Here is a 13,917-nt window from a genome sequence, read left to right on the forward strand (position 1 = left end):
GCTGCTCCACTAACATGGTCAGAAGGTAACATCTCTCCCATGGAGAGATCACAGCGTCCCTTTAGCTTCCTCATCTTCCAGCTGCTCCACTAACATGGTCAGAAGGTAACATCTCTCCCATGGAGAGATCACAGCGTCCCCTTAGCTTCCTCATCTTCCAGCTGCTCCACTAACATGGTCAGAAGGTAACATCTCTCCCATGGAGAGATCACAGCGTCCCCTTAGCTTCCTCATCTTCCAGCTGCTCCACTAACATGGTCAGAAGGTAACATCTCTCCCATGGAGAGATCACAGCGACCCCTTAGCTTCCTCATCTTCCAGCTGCTCCACCAACATGGTCAGAAGGTAACATCTCTCCCATGGAGAGATCACAGCGACCCCTTAGCTTCCTTATCTTCCAGCTGCTCCACTAACATGGTCAGAAGGTAACATCTCTCCCCTGGAGAGATCACAGCGTCCCCTTAGCTTCCTCATCTTCCAGCTGCTCCACTAACATGGTCAGAAGGTAACATCTCTCCCATGGAGAGATCACAGCGACCCTTTAGCTTCCTCATCTTCCAGCTGTTCCACTAACATGGTCAGAAGGTAACATCTCTCCCATGGAGAGATCACAGCGTCCCCTTAGCTTCCTCATCTTCCAGCTGCTCCACTAACATGGTCAGAAGGTAACATCTCTCCCATGGAGAGATCACAGCGACCCTTTAGCTTCCTCATCTTCCAGCTGCTCCACTAACATGGTCAGAAGGTAACATCTCTCCCATGGAGAGATCACAGCGACCCCTTAGCTTCCTCATCTTCCAGCTGCTCCACTAACATGGTCAGAAGGTAACATCTCTCCCATGGAGAGATCACAGCGTCCCCTTAGCTTCCTCATTAGCTTCCTCATTCCTGAGAACAGGAAACCCTTTTTGCCCAAGGCATTTCAATTTCACAGATTCTTTCCATTCCTGTTGTAAAAAATTCCAACTACATCTATCTACTTTTCATTATAAACAATTTCAGCAAATGAACGGTATAACTCTTCCCTCGACCAACACATTTCACTATGATTCATACGGCTTTAATTACATGTGCGGTATATCTGTTGCTGACCCCTGCGGTTCATGAATGAACCTATAAACATTTCAGGAAAATCTTAACCAAATTCAGTACAGTTCAAATGTTCATTCTACTTCAACTTTTAATCAATTCCCTATTTCATTCAAATACATCATACATGGATGTCATAAGGTGAATTCACCAATTTGTAAGACGCTCTGGATAAGAGCGTCTGCCAAATGACTTAAATGTAAATGTAAAATACAAAACAAGAAATAACTACTGTAACACAGGTCTTAATGCAAATGTAGGCTGTTGGTAGTCAGCACTATAGACCAGTCTTATATGGTTTGATACAACTCGCAACAGATCGTCTGTGCGTCTTTCCAATTATGCAGCTTCTACTCATGTCTGTAGCCATGAAGAGCTTTGAAAGTCAGGTCATGGCTCACATCGCGCATGTGACAAATACATTTATTTGATTTGATTCTTGGGTCTCACAGACACTAACCACAAGCTATTTCCTTTAGTTCTGCGCTGAATCACATCAGAAATGTTTCATGGGTTGTCTTATATTGGCATATAGCTAAAGGGAAACTGTCGTTGATCAGTCATTGTTCTTCATTGTGAAAGCAGACAGGTGAGTCCGGGTCATTGTTCTTCATTGTGAAAGCAGACAGGTGAGTCCAGGGCATTGTTCTTTTGATTTCGCCAGATAAGACTCTGCTCACAGAACAAACCTTTTTAACACAAAATTATTCTGTGAACACATTCTCACAAATGTGCACCTTTTATCATATTTTTTTAACCAAACATTTCTATGTTTTTGGTTGCATTTAGTATGGAGGCGATTCAAGAATGGGTCAAACAATCAAAGGGTATTGTGTCGAATGTGGCATGTAGCTTCTGCCTTGTGGTCTTGGAGAAGATTCTGGAGCTGGAGGTTCGGTGTCCCTGCAATTATATATATAAAATGTTCTTTATGATTGCATTCTTTTTCATTCCTGCCATTTTAGCATTCTTGCTGATGCTACAAGTTCAAGAATCTAGGGGCAACATAGTAAAACGGAAGGCTTACTTGTCAAGCCTCATCCCTTCGTTGGTGTGGTGGATCGTACTGTTCTTTGATGGCAGATACGTTGCTTGTGCCATGACAAAATTAAATGAAACAGGGGTCATTCATAAAGACGATTTGTCTGTGAAAATGTGTGAGAAAGCAGGGCAAGATCAACATCAGAATATCCTGTTTTGGGAAATCTGTTCTCAGGTGAGAAACCAGACCGGTCTTTTACATTAACGATATATGATTTTTGAAGAAAATAATTTAGAAATGCCTTATAAACACAAAGAGGACCCCAACACTTGGTTTGGTAAACAGCTGAGGGATGAAAGTGTAACCACTTTCAAATTCATAGACAGAGATAGAGATACAAAGACTGATTGTCCATAAGAAACATGGTTATAGTTTTATCCATGTTTTGAAGATGTTTTAATTTAAAATGCCATTGTTTCCAAACAATGTGGTAAAAAAAGTGTATGGTTTTGGTTCTGATGGGGTAAGACAGTTGAATTAAACTCATGAGGCGTTTCTACGTTGTATTCTTCAATAATAAATGTCTTTATATGATTAATTTAAGTCCAAAAAATGGATGTTCCAATCCCAGAGTGCCCCTTTAACATCTGGGAGGTGGAATTGTTGTTTCATGAGATTGTGCAGTGCATTGAAACAAACCTTTTAAAAACAACAGTGATGAAAAAGCTGCTGTTGTTGTATTGCATAAACTGATTCTGTTTTCTGTTTTTCTGTTTCTTCTTGTTTTAGGGCATTGGTATGGCTCTGCTCTTGGCCGCCTGTGGGGCAGTTATAGTATCCATATGCAACAACTACACCTGGGATTTAGGAGAAGTCAGTGATGAAGTTACAGAAAGAAGAAGAGACATCAGAAGCAGTGTAATAGCAGGAGAAGAAGAAGGACTAGGAAGAAGAGGAGGAGAAGGACTAGGAGGAAGAGGAGGAGAAGGACTAGGAGGAAGAGGAGGAGAAGGACTAGGAGGAAGAGGAGGAGAAGGACTAGGACGAAGAGGAGGAGAAGGACTAGGAGGAAGAGGTGGAGGAGGACTAGGAGGAAGAGGAGGAGAAGGACTAGGAGGAAGAGGAGGAGAAGGACTAGGAGGAAGAGGAGGAAAAGGAACAGAAGCAGCACATGCATCAGGAGCAGGAGCAGGAGCAGAAGAAGAAGCAGTACAGGCATCAGAAGCAGGACGAGGAGGAGGAGGAGCAGGAGCAGGAGGAGTACAGGCATTAGAAGCTGGTGGAGGAGGAGGAGGAGGAGAAGGAGGAGTACAGGCATTAGAAGATGGTGGAGGAGGAGGAGGAGGAGGAGAAGGAGGAGTACAGGCATTAGAAGCAGGAGGAGGAGGAGCAGGTGCAGAAGCAGTACAGGCATCAGGAGCAGGAGAAGGAGCAGGAGAATCAGAAGCAGAAGGAGCAGATGGAAAAGGAGCAGAAGAAGTAGATGCTTTGCTTCCAGAAAGTTGAAGGCCCCCCCATGAAGTTATGAATTAAAAAGGATTCAGGTTAGGTTTAGGGTTTAGGGTGGTACGCAGGCCCAGAAATTGATCAAAATGTGCTGTATAAAATTACATTGGTAAAAATTGTATTTTTTTTTTTCTTCTTCACACAATCAATAAGTAACCAATTTATAATGTTTTTATTTATGAGTGTGGAGTTTAAGGAGTGTTTTCTCTGACACAGATTAAGCCTAGTCCTGGACTAAAAAATAAGTTTATTAGCGAGTCTCCATTGAAATGCTTTTTAGTCCAGGATTAAGGAGTATTCGTGTCCACAAAAGTGACCCTAAGGCTGAGTTTGCAAAGGAAGACCAACTCTGATCTTTTGACAATTATTTGTTCTATTTAATACAGTACAGTGCCTTGCGAAAGTATTCGGCCCCCTTGAACTTTGCAACCTTTTGCCACATTTCAGGCTTCAAACATAAAGATATAAAACTGTATTTTTTTGTGAAGAATCAACAACAAGTGGGACACAATCATGAAGTGGAACGACATTTATTGGATATTTCAAACTTTTTTAACAAATCAAAAACTGAAAAATTGGGCGTGTAAAATTATTCAGCCCCCTTTACTTTCAGTGCAGCAAACTCTCTCCAGAAGTTCAGTGAGGATCTCTGAATGATCCAATGTTGACCTAAATGACTAATGATGATAAATACAATCCACCTGTGTGTAATCAAGTCTCCGTATAAATGCACCTGCACTGTGATAGTCTCAGAGGTCCGTTAAAAGCGCAGAGAGCATCATGAAGAACAAGGAACACACCAGGCAGGTCCGAGATACTGTTGTGAAGAATTTTAAACCCGGATTTTGATACAAAAAGATTTCCCAAGCTTTAAACATCCCAAGGAGCACTGTGCAAGCGATAATATTAAAATGGAAGGAGTATCAGACCACTGCAAATCTACCAAGTCCTGGCCGTCCCTCTAAACTTTCAGCTCATACAAGGAGAAGACTGATCAGAGATGCAGCCAAGAGGCCCATGATCACTCTGGATGAACTGCAGAGATCTACAGCTGATGTGGGAGACTCTGTCCATAGGACAACAATCAGTCGTATATTGCACAAATCTGGCCTTTATGGAAGAGTGGCAAGAAGAAAGCCATTTCTTAAAGATATCCATAAAAAGTGTTGTTTAAAGTTTGCCACAAGCCACCTGGGAGACACACCAAACATGTGGAAGAAGGTGCTCTGGTCAGATGAAACCAAAATTGAACTTTTTGGCAACAATGCAAAACGTTATGTTTGGCGTAAAAGCAACACAGCTCATCACAATGAACACACCATCCCCACTGTCAAACATGGTGGTGGCAGCATCATGGGTTGGGCCTGCTTTTCTTCAGCAGGGACAGGGAAGATGGTTAAAATTGATGGGAAGATTACATTTACATTACATTTAAGTCATTTAGCAGACGCTCTTATCCAGAGCGACTTATGGATGGAGCCAAATACAGGACCATTCTGGAAGAAAACCTGATGGAGTCTGCAAAAGACCTGAGACTGGGACGGAGATTTGTCTTCCAACAAGACAATGATCCAAAACATAAAGCAAAATCTACAATGGAATGGTTCAAAAATAAACATATCCAGGTGTTAGAATGGCCAAGTCAAAGTCCAGACCTGAATCCAATCGAGAATCTGTGGAATTGACTGAAAACTGCTGTTCACAAATGCTCTCCATCCAACCTCACTGAGCTTGAGCTGTTTTGCAAGGAGGAATTTGAAAAAAATTCAGTCTCTTGATGTGCAAAACTGATAGAGACATATCCCAAGCGACTTACAGCTGTAATCGCAAGGCACTGTACATACAGTATCTGATGGTTTTTTCCAGTGAGTAAAAAAAAAAACATAAAACACATTGAATCTGATCTTTTGAGTTCTGGTTTGTACCACATTTGTATGTGGTTCCCAATACATTCTGATCCATCATGCAACAGTCTGGACGCTGATTTCTTCCACATGACCTGCTGAAACTGAACGTTTAAAGGTTAAATATACTAAATGTTAAAGTTTGGAAACAGGGGGTAATATACCATGGAAGATATTCAAGGGTCAGTAGAGGAATGCAGTAAATTGTTAACAGTTTTATAATGTTGTTGAGCTTAGAGGAACAAGACCTTAGGGGCCCATTGGAAGGTAATAATGAAATGTTATAATGTTGTTTAGCTTAGAGGAACAAGACCTTAGGGGCCCATTGGAGGGTAATAATGAAATGTTATAATGTTGTTTAGCTTAGAGGAACAAGACCTTAGGGGCCCATTGGAGGGTATTAATGAAATGTTATAATGTTGTTTGCTTTAAGGTATGATGCATATAGACTATATTTGTTAAGCTTAGAGGAACCTTAAACCTTGGGGTCCATATGAGGTTGATAATGAAATGTTGTAATGAGGAAATGTTTACGTTGGTGGATGTTTAAGATGTAATTGGGGGGTAATACGTTTGGTTGGAGTAAGATTAGAATTGAGTGGAGTAAGGGAAGGTTGATGATTAAAAATTACTGTTTTAAAAGTTAAAGGTAATTAAGTATGTTAAGGGAGTTAGTTGGATTTGGAAATCCCTAAATCGGTTAGGGAGACCGGTCAGGTGAGAAAAGGGTGGGAGTCAAGGGGGATGAAAAAACACCTTTTTGAACGTTGGCCGCATTAGGTGTTAAACACTGGATGCATCATTGGGGTAGGTGTTAGCCACAGTGTGTTAGCCACAGTGTGTTAGCCACAGTGTGTTAGCCACAGTGTGTTAGCCACAGTGTGTTAGCAGAAATAAAAATGGAGGGTATAAAGGAGGCATGATTTTGGAGAAGGGAGAACTCCCTCTCTTTCAGCTACAACAACCTGTCGACTGCTGGAAGAAGATTTTTGCTGTAGCTTTTTAGCTTAATTAAAATATATTTCGAGTTTTATTATAATCTTATTTTAGATTTTTATTATACTCAGTTAAAGTAACATTTTTAGGAGGAATCCTTAAGGTTACCTCATTGATAGCAGTGTGTTAAAGTAGCTGTTCAAGTATTCAGCCGCTATCGAAGGGACTGATCATTCTGAAGAGGGAGACAAAAAAAAACTGTTTATAAAGTTGTAGAAGGTATGAAATTGTTTTTCTTTTTCATTGAATATTGTGCTTCACCTAAAATTGTAACAGTCAAAAGATATTGTATTGGCATCCCAATAAGGGTTTAGTTAAGGGTGCTGCAGGAGTCCGTCAGTTTAATTTGCTGTTGATGTTTGCCTGTCATTGATTGGTGAAATTGATTTGTGATTGATTGATTGATCTGGATTTTTTTTTATGAATGTTTCTGGAATTTTGAATAAACTTGCTTTATTGTTCTGAAACCCTGTTTCATCAAAGACTCATACAAGTGCAAGTCGTTTTAATCTCGGTTTCTGAAATTGTCAGGAGAATTCTATACTCCTGTTCATTGACCAATTCAGTTATGTTATCTTCTGTCTGTTATATCAGGATTTGTAAGATACTGATAGAAAAGGAAACAGACAGAGGCCCAGTCTACCAAAGTTAAACGGGAACGTTCTGACATGGTACAGTACAAGACCTTCAATTGATAGCGACACACATACTTCCACACCAACCATCAAATCCGCCCGCCAATAGAGCCTAGGGGAGTACGTGAGAATAGTGTCTTCCTACCCTCCCCTAAGATAGGGAGAGACCTGGGACTGGGAAGTTCTCAGTGTCCCAGCCAAGGTCTCCCCGGATCTGACTCAAAACACTAGACACATTGTTCCCAAAACGTTGAAATATTTGACTTTCAAAAAATCACAAGTGCAATAGATCAAAAGAAACTTAAAATTAACTTCTTGTTAATCCAGCCGCCGTGTCAGATTTCAAAAAGGCTTCACGGCGAAAGCAAACCATGCGGTTATCTGAGGACAGCGCCCCATCATACAAATGCATGACAAACATTTTTCAACCAGGGAGATGCGACACGAAAGTCAGAAATAACGATAGAATTCATGCCTTACCTTTGAAGATCTTCTTCTGTTGGCACTCAAAATGTGTCCCAGAAACATCACAAATGGTCCTTTTGTTTGATAAATTCCTTCTTTATATCCCCAAAATGTTAATTTATTTGGCGCGTTTGATTCAGAAATACACCGGTTCCAACTTGCCCAACATGACTACAAAGTATCTAATAAGTTACCTGTAAACGTGGTCCAAACACTTCAAACAACTTTCCTAATACATCCTCAGGTATCCTAAAACGTAAATAATCGATCAAATTTAAGATGGAATATACTGTGTTCAATAGCGGATAAAAACAACGTGGAGCGAGATCCAGGTCGCACGCAAAAAACAATAGAGTCCACTTGGCTTGACACTCACAGAGAACAGCCGTACTTCTTCATTTCTCTAAAGAAAAACATCAACTTATTTCTAAAGACTGTTGACATCTAGTGGAAGCCTTAGGAACGGCAATCAGGTTCCTATTAAATAGTGCTTCCCATAGAAAATGAATTGAAAACACAGTGACCTCAAATTTCTTTATTCCTGGATGTTTTGTCCTCTAGGTTTTGCCTGCCAAATAAGTTATGTTATACTTACAGACATTATTCTAGCAGTTTTAGAAACGTTAGAGTGGTTTCTATCCAAATCTACCATGTATATGCATATCCTAGCTTCTGGGCCTGAGTAACAGGCAGTTTACTTTGGGCATGCTTTTCATACGGATGACAAAATACTGCCCCCTAGCCCAAACAGGTTAAAACCTCCAACAGTGCTTGGCAGAATTAGGGTCTCCAACATAGCAAGGGAGAGTTAGGGACTCCAACATGGCTATGGATAGTTAGGGTCTCTAAAAGGGCTGGGGGGAGTTAGGGTCTCCAACAGGGCTGGGAGAGTTCAGGTCTCCAACATGGATAGGGAGAGTTAGGGCCTCCAACAGGGCTGGGGGAAGTTAGGGTCTCCAACAGGACTAGGGAGAGTTAGGGAATCCAACTCGACTAGGGAAAGTTAGGGTCTCCAACGTGGCTAGGGAGAGTTAGGGTCTCCAACTGGGCTAGGGAGAGTGAGGGTCTCCAACATGGCTAGTGAGAGTTCAGGTCTCCAACTGGGCTAGGGAGCGTTCAGGTCTCCAACTGGGCTAGGGAGCGTTCAGGTCTCCAACTGGGCTAGGGAGTGTTCAGGTCTCCAACTGGGCTAGGGAGCGTTCAGGTCTCCAACTGGGCTAGGGAGCGTTCAGGTCTCCACCTGGGCTAGGGAGTGTTCAGGTCTCCAACTGGGCTAGAGAGCGTTCAGGTCTCCAACTGGGCTAGGGAGCGTTCAGGTCTCCAACTGGGCTAGGGAGTGTTCAGGTCTCCAACTGGGCTAGGGAGCATTCAGGTCTCCAACTGGGCTAGGGAGCGTTCAGGTCTCCAACTGGGCTAGGGAGTGTTCAGGTCACCAACTGGGCTAGGGAGCGTTCAGGTCTCCAACTGGGCTAGGGAGTGTTCAGGTCTCCAACTGGGCTAGGGGGCGTTCAGGTCTCCAACTGGGCTAGGGAGCGTTCAGGTCTCCAACTGGGCTAGGGAGTGTTCAGGTCTCCAACTGGGCTAGGGAGTGTTCAGGTCTCCAACTGGGCTAGGGAGCGTTCAGGTCTCCAACTGGGCTAGGGAGCGTTCAGGTCTCCAACTGGGCTAGGGAGCGTTCAGGTCTCCAACTGGGCTAGAGAGCGTTCAGGTCTCCAACTGGGCTAGGGAGCGTTCAGGTCTCCAACTGGGCTAGGGAGCGTTCAGGTCTCCAACTGGGCTAGGGAGCGTTCAGGTCTCCAACTGGGCTAGGGAGTGTTCAGGTCTCCAACTGGGCTAGGGAGTGTTCAGGTCTCCAACTGGGCTAGGGAGCGTTCAGGTCTCCAACTGGGCTAGGGAGTGTTCAGGTCTCCAACTGGGCTAGGGAGTGTTAGGGTCTTCTTGGTTCCACTTTTCTGGGCTCCGTTATTTACTTAACAAATAAGAAATACTCAATATGTGCATATATAAATTTAAATACAGCCGTAGACAGAGGTCAAAGATCAACATATGACTCATGTCTTTCCTGAGTTCTGCCCCAAACAAAAGAAAGACAGTATCTTATATACCCAAGATCACACCTTATGTTGTGATCTCTTGTGTCAACACCTGCATGTGCAGCACAACGTTTCTGAGAAACTGTCTCAGCGGTTAACACATCTGCCCTTGTTTCAGAGAAAAACAGACGCTTCCTCTCTGTGTCTCGCTGTCACCCTCAGTCCTCACCTTTTCTCACAGTTGCCGGGCTGTGGGTTTTGACAGAGAGCTAGAAAGAGAGAGGACTCAATATTCAGATATACAGTGAGCATAAATACAACGGCACGTAAGCAAATTTACAACAACATAATCAATGTTGGGGGTCTTTAGAAGACTATATCAACTTTCTCCAACAGGGATAGAGAGAGTTAGGGTCTCCAACAGGGATAGGGAGAATTAGGGTCTCCAACAGGGATAGGGAGAATTAGGGTCTCCAACAGGGATAGGGAGAATTAGGGTCTCCAACAGGGATAGGGAGAGTTAGGGTCTCCAACAGGGATAGGGAGAGTTAGGGTCTCCAACAGGGATAGAGAGAATTAGGGTCTCCAACAGGGATAGGGAGAATTAGGGTCTCCAACAGGGATAGGGAGAATTAGGGTCTCCAACAGGGATAGGGAGAATTAGGGTCTCCAACATGGCTAGGGAGAGTTAGGGTCTCCAACAGGGATAGGGAGAATTAGGGTCTCCAACATGGCTAGGGAGAGTTAGGGTCTCCAACAGGGATAGGGAGAATTAGGGTCTCCAACAGGGATAGAGAGAATTAGGGTCTCCAACAGGGATAGGGAGAATTAGGGTCTCCAACAGGGATAGAGAGAGTTTGAGTCTCCAACAGGGATAGGGAGAATTAGGGTCTCCAACATGGCTAGGGAGAGTTAGGGTCTCCAACAGGGATAGGGAGAATTAGGGTCTCCAACAGGGATAGGGAGAGTTAGGGTCTCCAACAGGGATAGGGAGAATTAGGGTCTCCAACATGGTTACAGAGTGGTAGTGTCTCCAACAGGGATAGAGAGAGTTTGAGTCTCCAACAGGGATAGGGAGAATTAGGGTCTCCAACATGGCTAGGGAGAGTTAGGGTCTCCAACAGGGATAGGGAGAGTTAGGGTCTCCAACAGGGATAGGGAGAGTTAGGGTCTCCAACACAGATAGGGAGAGTTAGGGTCTCCAACAGGGATAGGGAGAGGTAGTGTCTCCAACAGGGATAGGGAGAGTTAGGGTCTCCAACATGGTTACAGAGAGGTAGTGTCTCCAACAGGGATAGGGAGAGGTAGGGTCTCCAACATGGTTACAGAGAGTTAGGGTCTCCAACAGGGATAGGGAGAGTTAGTGTCTCCAACAGGGCTAAGGAGAGTTAGAGCCATATAATAGAGATTACTGACCAACAAATATACATTTGGGGGATATACTACTCATGATAATGTGCATTTCAAAATGAATGATTTCAGACTTCTGTATACGGCTGTGCAGAAATAGAGGCCTTGTATACAGTACAGCTGTGTATATTTTTCAAGGTGCTGGTTGAATAACAGGATGTACTTTCAATACAGTATGATATGACTGTGTCAATCTGTGTACGTTTCTCTTTTGCAGAATGTTTTGTGGTGAGCCTGCTGGCATCAACAGGAAGCTGGTTTGGCACATCTCACCTTCTCACCTCTGTTTTGTTCATCGGCCTTAGCAGGGTTAAAAAAAAACAGGGTGTAGCAAAACGTGCAGATGATGATGGTTCCCACGCAGCCTTTCTCTTCTTCTGTCCATCTTCCAGCTGCTCCACCAACATGGTCAGAAGGTAACATCTCTCCCATGGAGAGATCACAGCGACCCCTTAGCTTCCTCATTAGCTTCCTCATTCCTGAGAGCAGGAAACCCTTTTTGCCCAAGGCATTTCAATTTCACAGGTTCTTTCCATTCCTGGAGTTAAAAATTCCATCTACATCTATCTACTTTTCAATATAAACCATTCCAGCAAATTAAAAGTATAAATCTTCCCTCACCCACACCTTTCACATGGATTTCTGAGGCTTCAATTACATGTGAAGTATATCTGTTGTTGTCCTCTGGGGATCATAAAGTAACCCATAAACATGTCAGGCTATAGATCGAACATTCAAAAGTTTATTCTACTTAAACGTTTAATTACTTCCCAATTTCATTTAAATAAATCATAAAAAGCTCAAAATAATAGTAATTTAAAAGCAACACAAGGAAACAACCAATGTAACATAGTTCTTAATGTAAATGTTTCCATTGGAAGGATACATTTGCAGTCTAGTACTCTAGACCTGTTTTAAAGGGAATGTTAACCCGAAATTATTGATGAATAATTTGAACATGAAGTCAAGAAAATGTAATATCGATACTCTTCACTTGCATTGGATTTGTACCATGAATGCTAAAAGTTAGCATTTAGAAACAGTGGCCAGGTAAATAAAACCAAAGCATGGATTGCTGTCTATAGACTGCATACAGGGTGAGGAAACAAATGTCATTTTGTAATTTGGGTGAACTATCCCTTTAACTAGTTTCATTAAATGGTAACAGATCCTCCAATCATGCAGCTTCTTGCAACTCACAGACACTCACTAACCACAAATGTACTGGCTTTTGTGCTGAGATACAGGGCCTTTGGAAAGTATTCAGACCCCTTGACGTTGTCCACATTACGGATTAAATCAATGTTTTTCCTCAGCAATCTACACACAATACCCCATAATGACAAAGCAAGAACATGTTTTTAGACATTTTTACCAAAGTATTTAAAATATGAAACAAAAATACCTTATTTATGTAAGTACTCAGATCCTTTACTATGAGACTTGAAATTGAGATCAGGTACATTCTGTTTCCATGAATCATCCTTGAGATGTTTCTACAACTTGATTAGAGTCCACCTGTGGTAAATTCAATTGATTGGACATGATTTAGAAAGCCACACACCTTCCTATTTAAGGTCCCACAGTGCATGTCAGAGCAAAAACCAAGTCATGAGGTTGAAGGATTTGTCCATAGAACTCCAAAACAGGATTGTGTTGAGGCACAGATGGAAGTCACTTCTCAGTAAAAGGCACATGACAGTCCGCTTGGAATTTGCCAAAAGGCCCTTAAAGACTCTTAGACCATGAGAAACAAGATTCCCTGGTCTGATGAAACCAAGATTGAACTATTTGGCCTAAATACCAAGTGTCACATCTGGAGAAAACCTAGCACCATCCCTACGTCGATCCATGGTGGTGGCAGAATCATGCTGTGGGGATGTTTTTCAGTGGCAGGCACTGGCAGACTAGTCAGGATCGAGGGAAAGGTGAACAGAGCAAAGTACAGAGAGATCCTTGATGAAAACCTGCTCCAGAGCACTCAGGACCTCAGACTGGGGCAAAGGTTTACCTTCCAACAGGACAACGATACTAAGCATACAGCCAAGACAACGCAGGAGTGGCTTCGGGACAAGTCTCTGAATGTCCTTGAATGTCCCAGCCAGAGCCCGGACTTGAATCCGATCGAACATCTCTGGAGAGACCTAAAAATAGCTGTGCAATAACACTCCCCCTCCAACCTGACAGAGCTTGAGAGGATCTGCAGAGAAGAATGTGAGAAACTTCACAAATACCGGTGTGCCTGGCTTGTAGCGTCAAAGTACTGAGTAAAGGGTCTGAATACTTAAGTAAATGTGATATTTCAGTGTTTTGGGGGGAGGGGCAAAAATGTAAAAAAAAAATAATAATTATGCTTTGTCATTATGGGGTATTATTGTGATGTCATTGTGGGGTATTGTGAAGTCATTATGGGGTATTGTGTGTACATTGAGGGTAAAAAAACTATTTAATCAATTTTAGAATAATGATGGAATGTAACAAAATGTGGAAAAAGTCAAGGGGTCTGAATACTTTCCGAATGCACTGTATTTAATATGTATACGTATATGTATAATGTATACTCATTATATTGTACAGTTAAAGACGGGGCAGCATAATGGTTAGAGAGTTGGACTAGTGACAGAGAGGTTGAAAAGTTCAAATCCACGAGCTGACAAGGTACAAATCTGCCGTTCTGCCCCTGAACAAGGCAGTTAACCCACCGTTCCTAGGCCATCATTGAAAATAAGAATTTGTTCTTAACTGACTTGCCTGGTTTAAGTAAAGATGCATAACTTCAGACTTTTGTATATGGCTGTGCAAAAAAGAAGTAGAGGCCCAGTCCACATGTGTGTCTTTTTTTCAAAGTGCTGGTTGTGGAACAAGAGATGTTATAAAGTGCCTTGCAAAAGTATTCA

At 42.5% G+C, this 13,917-nt stretch overlaps 1 long non-coding RNA gene across 1 annotated transcript; it reads left to right on the forward strand.

Moving 5' to 3' along the window:
• Positions 1-1,436: 1,436 nt before the first annotated feature.
• LOC135508955 (uncharacterized) lies at positions 1,437-6,938 on the forward strand. Its single transcript, XR_010450873.1, has 3 exons — positions 1,437-1,718; positions 1,879-2,305; positions 2,861-6,938. It is a non-coding gene; the product is annotated as an uncharacterized LOC135508955 (long non-coding RNA).
• The last annotated feature ends 6,979 nt before the right edge of the window (positions 6,939-13,917 follow it).

The sequence above is a fragment of the Oncorhynchus masou genome, chromosome 22 (assembly GCF_036934945.1).
Source record: "Oncorhynchus masou masou isolate Uvic2021 chromosome 22, UVic_Omas_1.1, whole genome shotgun sequence".
Taxonomy (NCBI): domain Eukaryota; kingdom Metazoa; phylum Chordata; class Actinopteri; order Salmoniformes; family Salmonidae; genus Oncorhynchus; species Oncorhynchus masou.